We start from the raw sequence: 14064 nt of genomic DNA, 5'->3' as shown, positions 1-14064 counted from the left end.
CCGAGAAAGTGGCGCTGCTGGAGCGGAGCCGCGGTCGCATCGAGGGCCTGTTCGGTGTGAGCCTGGCCGTGCTGGGCGCGCTGGGCGCCGAGGAGCCACTGCCCGCACGCATCTGGCTGCAGCTGTGCGGGGCGCAGGAGGCGGTGTACAGCGCCAAGGTGAGTGCGGCGGCCCCTTGCGCCTGCAGCCTGCGCTGCGCTCTCGTCTCCGCGGGCTCCTCCCGCCCTGCGGGCACGCAGCGGGGTGCCGTGGGTCGGGGCGCAGCCCCCAGCGCCCCTGGACCCACGTTCTGTCTGTGGAGCCATGTGACCTTGGACTAGCGGTTTAACTCGGGGGTGGGGAGTCAGGGGGCGGAATCGGCTTCCCTAGTTGTAAAGTGGCCCTGATGGAAGCACTTGCTTCGGGGCCGTTGTCAAAATGAGACTAGGTGATCCGTTGAGGCAGAAGGACGCGGTGGTTAGCTACCCGCCACACTCCTCTCCATCCTCAGGACCTTCGGGTCCACCCTCTCGGCCTCTCTCCTGCTCTCACTCCTCTACAAGGGTTCTGAACCTTTGTGGGATGGCCGTCTCCTTTGAGAAACGGAGAAAATCAAACTGTAAAATACTCAGAATGTCCAGTGTTTAAAATTACCGCCCAAGATTAATCACCTGGACAACCAACGTGTACAGAATGTTAATGCCAGATAATTAAGAAGGGTTATTGAATGCGGCCCTTTAAAATCCCCACCACCTTCCTCTCTCTTTTTTTTTAAACAGCTGAGGAAACTGAAACTCTTTAAAGAGGTGACTCACCTATTCTTAATCAGCATTGCAGACTTACACACATTCTTCACCTTCCTGTATCTCACCTTCCCCACACAGCCAAAACAAACAACACAGCGCGCCTCTCCTCCCAGGTACCCAATTCCTTTAAAGCGTTCCAAGTTGGATGAAGGGAGGAAACAGGATTCACATCTGGGCCTGGCCGGCGTGCCTGCCATTCTGCCCTGAATGCGAGGGGGCAAATTGAGGAAGCTGATTTGGTTTGTTTACATCCTACTTAAGTTTCCATGTCATTGAAGAATCTGATTAGCTGTGGATCACAACTTTCTTAATACAAAGCCGGGATACTTGCTTTAAATTCAGATAGGATGCTGGGTCAAGTTTGCTTTGCTTTTCATTTCTGAAAGCTGTTGTCTTTAGATAGTTGCACGCCCCTCTTTCCTTTCTGCCCAGTTACCCAATTTTTTCCACTCCTCAGGTCTAAACAGTTTGACAGGACTAAGACCTATTATTTTTTGAGTCTTTTGTACCTGCATTTCACTTCTGTTCATTGCCTTTGCTGTAATTAAGACCAGACCCTCATTCTTGGCATATGCCCCTCCTTTCATTGTGTTTTTGCATTTCACCCTCCTTTCAAACTACGTTTGACTAATTTTTCCAGGAAAGGTCATTCTGCTCTGGGACCTAACCAAACCTCCTGTTGCCTATCTCATCTATCCTAAACTCCACCCCTGATGTTCAGAACTCTTGATAATCCAACGCTATCACATTCCCCTAATTTTCGGTTGTTGCAGCTGTAAATGGTGGAGGAGTGGTTAAGCTAGTCTCTCTGTTCTTGTGTGTTGTGCCTGCTCCCAGTTCTGCTTTTACTCAGTACTTACCCCAAGCATGGAAAGCATTTCCTTTGTAGCCCTCCTCCTCTTGCCAGACCTTCCTAACTCCAGTTCTCTGGCCTGCCACACAGGTTAGCATAAGCTGATTGCATACTCCAGGTACTAGGTGTCACTTATCTCTGTGATGCAGGTTACTTAAAACCCAGCATTTCAACCCCCCACTCCCACCTTCTCAGACTCATGGGTAAGAGTTGAAGGCACACTAATTAAGGGCTCTTTTTTTTTTTTTAATCTTTATTAGTTTTGGGTTTGTTTTACATTTATTTGAGGAAGAGAGACCATTAATTTGATTTTTAAACTTAAGAACAGGTAAGCCACGTAATTCAACATTTAAAGCAGCGGTTCACAACCTGTGTGTCCCAGCCCCTTTGGGGGGGTGGTGGTGTCGAATGCCCCTTTCACAGGGGTCGCCTGATTCATAACAGTAGCAAACTTAGTTATGAAGTATCAACAAAAATAACTTTATGGTTGAGAATGATGAGGGCAATGAATGTACAAATGCCCTTTACACAATTGATGTGTGTATGGATTGTGATAAGAGTTGTCTGAGCCCCTAATAAAATGATTAAAAATAATAATAACTTTATGGTTGGGCATCACCACAACATGATGAACTGTATTAATGGGTCGTAGCATTAGGAAGGTTGAGAACCACGGATTTAAACTAAGTTAAGATGTGTAGGCAGCAGCTTGAGGAAGGGAAGATTGAGAGTAGGGAAAATTTAAATTTATGTATAGCAGATCAACCATTCTGGGTCACACCCTGTGGTTTACTATGTTTCCCTACCTTTAAAATGATAATCGAACCATTTCTATTTGCAAATGCTAGCAGAGAGAATGGTGAAACTTAGTTAAGCCTCCTTTAGAAAAGTAGAACTACATTGGGTATTCTAAATGGTAATCTTTGGCAGATCAACCAATCCCAGGTGTGTGTGCCCCCCCCCCCAAAAACTGGATGGGTTCAGTGACAAAGCAGAGTTGGTTTCAACCGTGATCTTTAAGTTAGTAAGTGAATGCAAACTGTGTTCTTCCCCACCCTTAATAATGCCTTGTTTTTGTGGTTAGTTGCCAGAGTCTTGTTAAATTTTTAAAGGCACACTGTAATCCAAAGGAACATTTGTTGGAGGAAGTGACACTTGAAGCGGTAGGCCCAGAAGACACATGAAATAACACACTAACAAGTGACATGATTCTCCTGTGAGTAAAGCTTGAGGGACCCCACTCCCAGGGCAGTGCATTGGGTCCTGTTAGTAGGAAGTCAGTGAAGATTTTGAAAGGGGAATCATGTAAAGGAGCCCTGGAGGCACAGTGGTTATGCTTTGGACTGCTAACAGCACAGTCAAAAGTTCAGTCACCATCTACTCTGCAGAAGGAAGACTGGACTTTCTGCTCTATTGTCTCAGAAACTCATGAGGGCAATTCTACCCTGTCTCATAGGGTCACTGTTTGGCATTGATTTGATGGCAGTGGTTTGGTTTTTGTTTGTATGTAAAGGGCTATTTGGAGGTGAGAGGGTCTTACAGTGGAAGGGATATAGAATTACATTGTTCCAGGTTAGTGTGGGTGAGGTATATTGGCCCCAAGATTTGGCAACTGAATAGATACAGGAAATCTAGGGAGAGATTTTAAGAACTGTTGGCAGGAAGCATGGTAATTATGTTCAACTTGTTTGTTAATTTGATCACCAGGAATAGATGATAATGCGCCTGTGATTTAAGGAAACCTTCTGTGCCAGGAAGTGTACTAACTGTTGACCCTTGCTCTCAAGGAATCCATAGTCAAGCAGAAGAGACAACCGTGAAAGCATAGTACAGAATGTTTTTTTTTTTAGTGTAGAATGTTTTATAGTGCTATAGATGGTCCTCTAGTCACACATGTCCAATGACTCTATGACTCGCTCAGCAGTCAGTTCTGATGTTATGTTGAATCCTTATTTTAGTTTTTATTATTACTCTTTTATTATCTGTATATCTATAAATCCAATTTTTGTGAGATTGATAACACCAGTAAATTATTTGTTGCAACATTAAACGTAGTACATATTACTGATAGGATTTTAAAAAACAAGCAACAAAAAAACCCCCCAGATAGTTATGTTGTTCATTGCAAATTCAGTTTGTTGTAAGTTGTGAAATTCTTATCTGTGGCTATAATTTCTTTACAATGTTTTATTATTAAACCTGGCATTTAAAAAATAATATATATTAACCCATTGGTGTCAAAGTGATTCTGACCCTGTAGAACAGAGTAGAACTGCCCCATGGGGTTTCCAAAGTTGTAAAGACTTTATAGATTTACACTTTCTCCTCTGGAGTGCTTGCTGGGCTAAAACCACTAACCTTTTGTTAAGTATCACCAGAACTTTTAATTATAAGTAAGAAAACATGCATTGCACATCTCTATCTCTTAGATAATGGATTTAGCTGCAGTGATAGAAACTTAATTTGTCTTTATTTTTTTAAAGAGTTCTAAAGATAAGCAGGAGTCCTGGTGTTGATGTGGTTATTCATTGGGTTGCTTACTGCTTGGTGAGTGGTTCAAAACCATCAGCCGATATTCAGGAGAAAGACACACTTTCTGCTCCCATAAAGAATTAGTCTCAGAAACTCACAGGGGCAGTTCTAGCCTGTCTGTAGGGTTACTATGAGTTCAGCATCAACTAGATGGCAATGAGTTTGAGTTTTGAAAGATAAGCAGCAGTCCAAGACTAAGTATTGGTTGGGAGCTGTCAGAATGAAGGCGTTGTCGTTTTCTTGGCCTTTCTCTCATGGTTACAGTATGGTGCTGTAGTCCCAGTCATAAGGTCCCTGTTTCAAGTAGGAAGACAGAGGAAATAACGCTTTTCCAGAAAACCCCAGCATATACTGGCTTACCACATGTTGACTGGAACCATGTCATATGGCCACTACTAGGAGCAAAGGGAGCTAGGAACTGTTAAATTCTAATGAGGCACATGGCTGCCCTGAACAAAATTGTGATTCTGTTATTGAAGAAGCAGGAAATAGATTTTGGTAGATAACATGCAAATCTGCCACATCACATATAAAGTAAGTAAAGTCAAATATTAACTCATTTATGTGATCAATGGGTTGGGAAAACTGGTTTAAGGAACATTGGGGAAATGCGTATTTGAGAAGTACTGAACGATGAACCTTGGGATAAGGTTATTGTGCTGCAGGGTAATGAAAGCAGAACCTTCTTTTATACCAGAAAGAAGCTTTGAACCATATAGGACATCAACCAAAAAGTACTGCATCCCTCAGCTAACCATCTGTAAAGGCCAAATAATAAATATTTTAGGCTTTGAAGGCCATAGAGTGTCTCTTTCTCATAGTCTTCTTTTTCATAACGTTTTAAAAATTGTACCCATGATTCTTAGCGCAAAGGCTGTACAGAAATAGTTCAGGAGTTGGTTTGCACTGATATGGTAGCCACTACCATATGTGACTAAGTTAAGATTCCATTAAATGTTCAGTCCTTCAATTGCCTTTAAATTGCAGATCAGTTGTCTTGTTAGATGCAGGCCAGTGGTTTTTGCCTCAGCGATCTTGTGCACAACGGAACAAAACACCTCCCAGTCCTGTGCTTATGCTGTGTTTAAGCTGCAGTCTATCTTGAGAGTCATTTTGCTGCCCGTCTACTTTACCAAGCATGATGTCCTACTCCAGGGACTTATGCTCTTGACCACATGACCAGAGTACATGTATCTAGTGGCTATACATTTGGACAGTGTAGATATAGATAGAGCATGCCTATTGTTGGAGATAGTTTTGTTAGACAACACTGCCCTGGAGCATTAAATAACCCTTAGGTAGATCTGTTAGTTTTCTAATATGACATTAAAAAGACTTGAGTTTTGAATGTTTTGCTAATAGTATCCCTTTTGGTGTCTTTCAAGATTATTGATTGCACTTCCATGTATATATGGGACATAGCAATAAGGTAGGACATTTAATCTCGAAAAAAAATGTTGGAGAGTGATTTTTTCTTTGAATTTTATTTTATTGAATATACACAGCAAAACATTTGTGCGTGTAAAATTTAGTGACACTGGTTATATTTTTTTCAAGCTTTACAATTATTCTCAAATAATTTTTAATATAAACTCACTGCCCCATAAGGATCTTATCTAGTTTTCCCAGTGGCTGTTGTCAGTTTGATCCCATTTAGGCAATTTTTAAAAGAGCATAATGCGCAAGGCAGACTTTTTTCCCTTTTATTAGTTAAGTGAAATTTTTGTTCAGTACTTGAGTTAAGTGTTAAGACTTGAGATAGTTTTGGTTTAAGGGTTAAAGATCATAGTTTCAGGGGCTCATCCTCCCTACATAGATCCAGAAAACCCTAGGGTTCATGAGAATTTGAAATTTCTATATTGAGATTTCCCTCCCTTTGATGAGGATTTTAGATGCATTTTCAATAGCCAGATGGTTTTTCTGTTTTGTTTTGGTATGGTTGGTTTTTAACCCAACTTGTGCCCTGCCTAAAGGTGCACAGCTTCCTTGTTTTTTTCTAAGTGTTAGAGACAGACTGAGTTAAAACTGATTTTGATCTTTCTCAGTGTGTATGTTTTTGCTATAAATTGCTCTTTGAGCACTGTTGTCCTAACTTTGCAAGGTTTTGGGATTTTGTGTTTTCATTCTTAATTGATTCAAGGGATTTTTCTTAATTTTCTTTGTTGCCCAGTAGTTTTTTGGCAGGATGTAATTCAGTTTCCCTGATTTGATTTTTTTTTTTGTCCCTCTTAATCTTCTGGTTGATTTCTAATTTTATAGTTCAAGTCTTCTGAGAAGATGCTATAAAATTACTTCTACTAATCTAAATAAGGGATCATAACTAAGATATATCAGGAGCCTAAAAAGTATCCAAATATTTAGGCCCAGTGATTATATTTCTGCAAATAAGTATTAAGGGATAATCCAAAATGCCCATAGGGTTTTATGGATGGAGACATTAGCTATAATTTTTTTATAATATTTTAAAATTCTCCAATAGTGGAGGAACTTTAAAAAATTGTATTCAAGGCAGAATAAAATGTTCTAGAATTGATGTGATAATTGTCCAACTCTTCTTGATATGACTGAGCTATTGAATTGTATGGTATGTGGATTAAGTGCTAATAAACTTAAACTTTTTATTCTATTTTTTAAAAAATAGATGCTGTAAACTGATGTCTTAAGTTTTATGGAGGTTTTCTTTGGGGCTTAACATGGTCTATTTTGGATACTGTTTCATGTGCACTGAAAAGTATTCATGTTGTCCTGTTGTTGGGTGGAGTGCTCTGTCTATTGGGCAGTTTCATCTTTCTCCTGTGGAGCAACTAGTGGGTTGGAACTGCTGACCTTGTGGTTAGCAGCTCGGTGTGTAACCAACTTTGCCAACAGCTTCTTCAAGGAAGAGTAGCTTCCCCTTTTAGTTGTCACTAGTGTTCAAGTATTTAAGAAATGCAAAGTACCCTAAGCAAGTTAATTAATTTTGGCATTCTAGATACTGAAAGATCAACTATTTGTTATTGGTGAGAAACCTCTGAAAAAAAAGAATAGTTCAGGTATAAAAACGCAGAGTGGTGTACTACCCAAATGTAGAGAAAGATAAGCTGCAAATTGCTTTGCGCTGGGTTTTCTAGACAAACAAAACTAATGACGACCTAACTTTGAGAAAGAACTTAGGCCTGGAACCGAACTCACGACCATGGCTTAACTTTCAGCCAAACAATAAATGAGTTAATAGGGTGAACAGTACTACCGGGGAGGTGTGCATTGCTTACAACAGTCAGGCATACAAAAAAAGCAATATGTGATTACTCAGGGATAAAGCTGAGAGGTGGGGAAGGGATAGGAAAGAATGAATGAATAGGAGCTGTAAACATAGCAAAGAAATTGGAAGAAAATTGTTGAATGGAAAACTGATTTACTCTGTAAATTCTTCCAAAAATCACAATTAAAAAGTTAATAAATAACATGCCAACCAAAATATTTGTCCTTTTTATTGATTCTAGTTCTTTTCAAACCCGTTCTCAAATGTATTTGCAAACTTCATTTCTGTTGTCTGGAATGAAATAAGTGGACACTGATGCAAATTTTGTGCTATTGAGATGCTTTACAGGAAAGACCAAATCTGAGTGAAAGAAGCCTTACACAAAACAATATATGATGTATGATCTTATTCATGTGCCGCTCCAGACAAGGCAGAACTACTGGAATTGTGATGGGGGTGGTGGGTGATCAGAAGACTGGTCATTTGGAAGGGTAGGATGGAATGAAGATGCGGAGACTGAGTAGTGGTAATGCTACATCTTAATATGTGTGTGTATTTGTAAAACTCACTCAAAAATTAGAAGTTAAAGACACAAGGAGAAAATAACGTCTTATCACCTGATGATTACAAGGATGTGTATTTCCATCAAAACTCATTGAACTAAGCATGGGGGCTTCAAAAGGTTTGTGGAACAATGACATTTTAAAATAGAAATTTTCTTACACCTTTGAAATAGATGTCATTTATCGTATGTAAGTTATACCTCAATAAAATATGTATTTCTGTATGTAAACAAATACTGAGCTCAGGTTAGTGATTTGCATATTCATTATTTCCTACCCCCTGCCATTGAGTTGATTCCAATTCTTGTAAGACAGAATAGAATTGCCCCTTTTATGTTTCTGAGACTGTTAATTTACCCGGGGAGACAGCCTCATCTTTCTCCCAGACAGTAGCGGGTGGGTTTGAATTGCTGACACTGCAGTTGGCAGCCCAGCACATAAGATTAAGTGTTTAGGGGTGGAATAGGCAACTTAATACTTTGAAATGCATTCTCCCCAAAAGAATGAATTGATAGGTGATTAGAAAGTTGGACAGATAGCTGTGGTGAAGTTAGTGGAGCACAATGATAATTGTAATGTTAAAAGTCACTAAACTGCCTACTGTAAGATAGTGATTTTTGCCCAGTCACTGAGCCTCTGCCCAGGACTCAGCAGCCTCCCCCTCCAGCTCCCTCGCTTTGCTCTGTACCCCTTGCCTGCCTTCTCCTGCCGCCACCACTTTCCACAGGCCTTTTCCACTGAGGAAAAGGAATCAAATCGTATGTCACCTATCCAGAATCTCCACTCTTTCCACCTCTTTACTGATACAGTAAAGGGTAATGACCTGCTTCCTGCTGGGACTGAAGATTATATCCATATAATTCAATATCCATATAATTCAACAGAAAAATGGCAGGAAGACCCTTACCACTAAGGGATCATTGATGATTATGATAAAAAAACAAAAACAAACTAGTGAAGGTGCTAAAGAAGAAATTTTCCTGAAATAGTACTGTGATTGAGCATGCAGAATATGAAGTGATTCAGCTCCAGGGTGGCCAGCACAAGCACATCGGCCAGTTCCTTTTGAGATTGGACTAAGGATGGCCAGTATTTGAGTTCTAGGTGCTTTGTGGTTCACAGAGGCTTAAGTGAGGATTTGCTTGCAATAAGTAGAAAAATTATTTGTCCCTTTTCACAAGTTTAAAACTTCACAGCTTGTATGATATAACCATTTGGGGTCCATTTTTAACTTGGACTAGTGTAACTCCTTTGTGCAATAAACTGAAAAGAGCCATGGAGAAGAAAAAAATGGTGATTTTTATGGTATAACAATTATATTGAACCTACCAAGAAGGTGTATTTGTTCATTGTAGAATTCTTTAAACATTTTTATATTGGGGATTTTTAAAAACAAAATGTAGAAGAAAGAAATTAGAGAAGTTTAAGAACATCCATCAAACGCAATCCATGGCCGTACTGTAGTTCCTAATGAGAACAGAAATGGTAACAGTAGACCAAAAACTCGTAAGCCGACTTGGGTAAGTGATATTAAGAAACTATTGTTCATTCCATTGGTGCGATAATGGCATTGTGATTGTATTTTTTTTAAATGTATATGTGTCTGTGTATTAAAACTATACTTGGTATCTATGCTACTTAGAAAGTAGCAATATCTCTGATGTATCCGTGATAAACTTGATTTAGTACTATACCAATCAGTCTTAAGTGTTAAATCCTGTAAGAATCTGGACATTTATGCTTAAGGTGACAATTGTTGGGCAGCATATAATTTCTGATACCAAAAATTGATCAGTGTGTCATTAAATTTCCTGGAATATATAATTTTAAAATTTTCATAAATAAACATGTTTAAGTAATGACAAGATTATCCAATCAGTAAATCAAGCATAAGAAGTTTATGTTAGTCTTCATGAGGGGAACAAAAACTTTAAAGTTAAAAAATATGAATTCATTTTCTATACTGAAAAACCAGGGTAACATCTATAAAATTAAATCAAACTGACTTGTCTAAGGGTTATTTTTAATTGCATTAATTTAGATGCTCATTTAAAAAAGAAAAAGAAAGAAAGGCCCGTGGTGGTGCTGTTGGTTAGGTGTTGTGCTAACCACAAAATTGGCAGTTCAAACTAGCTCTCAGGGAGAGAGAGATAAGACTACTCCCATAAAGATTTACATTACAGTCTCAAACTATACATGGTCTCTGTGAGTTAGAATAGATCCTCTGACCGTGGATGAGTAGTATGTAAACATGTTTCTGACATGCCAGTTTCTGTTTTGTGATTTTTTCCCCCTTAAAAGCATAAGATATCTATCCTGCACCCTGCCTGAATCATCCTTTTCTTGTGGCCCTTCTCTGAGGGCATGTCCAATTGTCTACAGGTGGGCTTTGGGTCTCCACTCCAACCCCCTTCGTTCACATTGGTTTAATTGTTAATTTTGGGTCTTGTGATACCTAATCCCATCAACACCTTGTGATCACACAGGTTGGTGTGCTTCTTGCATGTGAGCTTTGTTGCTTCCCTGCTAGATGGCTGCTTGCTTAACTTCAAGCCTTTAAGGCCCCAGATGCTTTGGTTTGTTTTTTTTTACTGCTAGGTACCATGCACCTTCTTTTTATTATTTTTTTATTAAAAGATCATTTTATTGGGGGCTCTTACAGCTCTTATAACAACCCATACATCAGTTGTATCAAGCTTATTTAAACATATGTTGCCATCATTTAGAATTTTAGAAATTTACTTTCAGTTGAGCTCTTGATATCAGTCCCCCACTTTTCCCTCCCTCCCCACCCCAACCCTCTTGACCCCTTGATAAATTATAAATTATTAGTATTTTCTTATTTTAAAGAATTATTAGTATTTTCATATCTTACACTGACCACTGTCTCCCTTCCCCCACGGTTTCTGTTGCCTTTCCCCCTGGATGGGTGTGTGTGTGTGTGGTTATGTATCAATCATCATGATTGGTTCTCCCTTCCTCCCTGCCCCCCCCTCCCCCCTTCCCCTACTCTAATTCTTGTTCCTGGATTCTGTGTATGGGCTTATGTCAGTCTAGGTAGACTAGAACAAATTCATAAACATGCATATATGTATTAAAAGAGTTTTATATAAAGTGTAAAAGTTGTACATTAAGAAAGCATCTCAATCCAGGTCAGTCCAAGCCTATAAGTCCAATACCAATCTATAAAGCCCTTTTCAGACTCCCAAAACATATGCAGTGATGCCGAATGCAGGACGATCACAGGCCAATGGGTAGAAAGTCTTTGGATCCAGTGGTAGTGTAAGCATCTCAGTGCTGGCAGGGGTCTTTACATGACGTCTCTGGCTCCAGAGGTCTGGTTGCATCAGGGTAGGTCCATGTGGCTTCTCCAGCTCAGGGCACTAGCGTAGTTCCATGTATCTTTTTGGCTGCAATGCCTCCCAGGAGTTAGCCAAGCGTCTGTCTCCTGCCTCCAAGCAGGAAATACCAGAGTTCCCAGAATTCTCAGGAGAAGGCCATGCCCACACAGAGGCCTCATTGGCTATAAAACGATTGACAGACTAGACTCCACCCCTTCACCCCAATCCTCAAATTGACACCAGATTATGTAGCTACCTTTTCTCTTATCTCTTAGCTGTACCTGTGCACATGCGCCTGCCTAGCCTGCAGTGAAAGGTAGTACTGGGGACATGATAGTGGGGGATGAGGAAGCCTGGAGGAACCAGACTCAGCCTTTTCCTGTGACTCCTCTGTATTTCCCCTTGTTGACAGATGGGCTTTGGGTATCTGTCCCCACCCCCCTCTTTAAAAACAAAATATGTTTGTTTGTTTTGAATCTTATGATACCTGTTACCCATCCTAGCAACATTTCATGATTTCACAGGCTGGTGTACTTCTTCCATGTGGGCTTGTTGCTTCTCTGATAGATGGATGCCTGTTTAACTTCAAGCCTTTAAGATCCTGGACGCTATATATTCTGATAGCTTGGCACCATCAGCTTTCTTCACCACATTTGCTTATGCACCCATTTTGTCTTCAGCGATCATATCAGGAAGGTGAGCATCATGGGACGCCAGGTTATTAGAACAAAGTGTTCTTGTGTTGAGGGAGTACTTGAGTAGAGGCCCAAAATCTGTCTGCTACCTTAATACTTAACATACATATATATGTATATTGGCATATATCCATATCATATTTTTATATATATATGCCCATACCACTATAAATAGCTTTTGCCTCCTAGTTATTTCCTCTTTTTCCTTTCACCTTTTACTTGCCACACTAGCATGATCCCCCTTTTGATCAAATCCCACCAGGTACTCTACACCCTCCTCACCATTGATTCTAGGTCCCTTATTGTTCCGTCTCCCAGAGTTTGTTGGCTCCCCACTCCTCTTCCCCTCCCCCTCCTCTCCCAATAGTTCCAGGTCTGTCTGCTGACCCTTATGAATGTTTTCCAGTTAGGTCTGATGAGGTGTCAAGTCCTGCCCCCAGAGTCGAAAATTCTATTTTCAAGATTCCTTGGGGAATTCCTTACTTTTCTCCCCTTGGTGCCCTGTTGCACAACCTTCCTGTTTTGCCCTGCTGTGTGTGTGGCAAACCAGGCACACATCTGCACTGTGTCTCCAGTGCTGTCCCTGTAGCGTTGTTGGGTCAGTGAGGGGACATTGTGTCTTGTGGTGGGGCCAGTCCTCCAGTCCTCTCTGAAACAGACTTTATTGAACAGAAAGCAGATCCTTGCTGTCGACCCCACGGATCATTAAATGGTCACAGTATAGAATTGTATGCCTAATCATAGGGGCACATCATCAGCCATGCACAGAGCAGATTAATGTTTACAAAGGTACATGTATACAAAGACTTAGTGGTCCCTATCCACTGGTCTCTGGGCCAGTGTGGAAAAATCACAAAATTAGGGGGGGGAAACCCCTAAGAAATAGTGCCTTTTGAGAACCACCCTGGGGTCCACAATGAGACATGCCTGGGCTTCAGCAACATGGGAGCTGACCTGATTGTCAGCTGAGGCACCTAATTTTACCACAGAAACTGCATTAAAAATGTGCTGAAGCTTGGCTTATGCTCAAGTATATGCGTTACTTTACTGCGCAGCTCAGTAGTTCCACTTGGGCATCTCACTGACAGTAACCGTAGTTTTAAACATGGTCTTCAAGTAAGTAACCCATGAATGAACAGGAGGATTTGTAAAAATGGTTCTAACAGCCTTTGAGGATTTGAGTATTAGCACTAAAAGCAAGAATGTTGGAATACAATGGTTTCAGACTATTTGATTTACAGTATGGTAGAGCTACATCACAGAATCTACTTAAAGTAAAATAACAGATTTATTAAGGGATGGAGATTGTTTGATTAGGGAAGACATACATATTCACAAATGGTCTGTTTGGGGAAGATGTCCAAATTCACAAGTTTAAGCTTAAGCTTGACAATGAGGAAAAGTAACATTTTGTAACAGATCAGGATCTAAAAGCCAGAAAATCACAATTCGCTAAAAGACAATTAAGGGAGTCAGAAAGAAGGCATCTGAAAGTGGGGATTTAACAAGGATAGGTGGATAATGTATATGTGCGCTACACAGTAGGTTAAGTACATAATTGTAAGTAGATGTGCTCTGCATTGTGTTGTGGGATGGCCACAGAATGGGGCAGGCTAGGTTTTTCAGGTAACCTGCTATGAAGAATTGTTTTCTCAATCTTGCCTGCTTAGGAGGCTCCATTATTTAAGTAAACAGTTATTGATAATGCAATGCATAACAAAAAGAGTTTATGCTCTTTTTGACCATAATAGAAAGATCCTCTGGGAATAGATTCTGATAACCTGCACCTGCCAGATGTCCCAGAGAAAGAATCTCTCTTTTAGGATATATATACAGTAGTTAGATAAATTTAGAGCAGCAGTTCTCACTGAACCTGTGGATTGCGTCCCCTTTGGGGGTCGAACAACCCTTTCACAGGGGTCACCTGATTCATAACAATAGCAAAATTACAGTTATGAAGTAGCAACAAATAATTTTATGGTTGGGGGGTCACCACAACATGAGGAGCTGTATTAAAGGATCACGGCATTTAGGAAGGTTGAGAACCACTGGTT

At 40.3% G+C, this 14064-nt stretch overlaps 1 protein-coding gene across 1 annotated transcript in view; it reads left to right on the top strand.

Annotated features, from left to right (window-relative positions):
- The first annotated feature begins 103 nt into the window (after positions 1 to 103).
- Positions 104 to 14064, top strand: part of N4BP1 (NEDD4 binding protein 1) — a 77639-nt gene continuing 63678 nt past the window's right edge. The window contains exon 1 of the mRNA XM_004704687.2: positions 104 to 158. The gene's annotated coding sequence lies outside the window, so the exon portion shown is untranslated. The remainder of the gene's footprint in view (positions 159 to 14064) is intronic.

Source organism: Echinops telfairi, unplaced genomic scaffold (genome assembly GCF_000313985.2).
Source record: "Echinops telfairi isolate 266 unplaced genomic scaffold, ASM31398v2 ScPeMD7_2291;HRSCAF=2852, whole genome shotgun sequence".
Taxonomy (NCBI): Eukaryota; Metazoa; Chordata; class Mammalia; order Afrosoricida; family Tenrecidae; genus Echinops; species Echinops telfairi.
The sequence above is the reverse complement of the archived record's forward strand: the minus strand, read 5'-3'. Positions and strand labels throughout refer to the sequence as shown.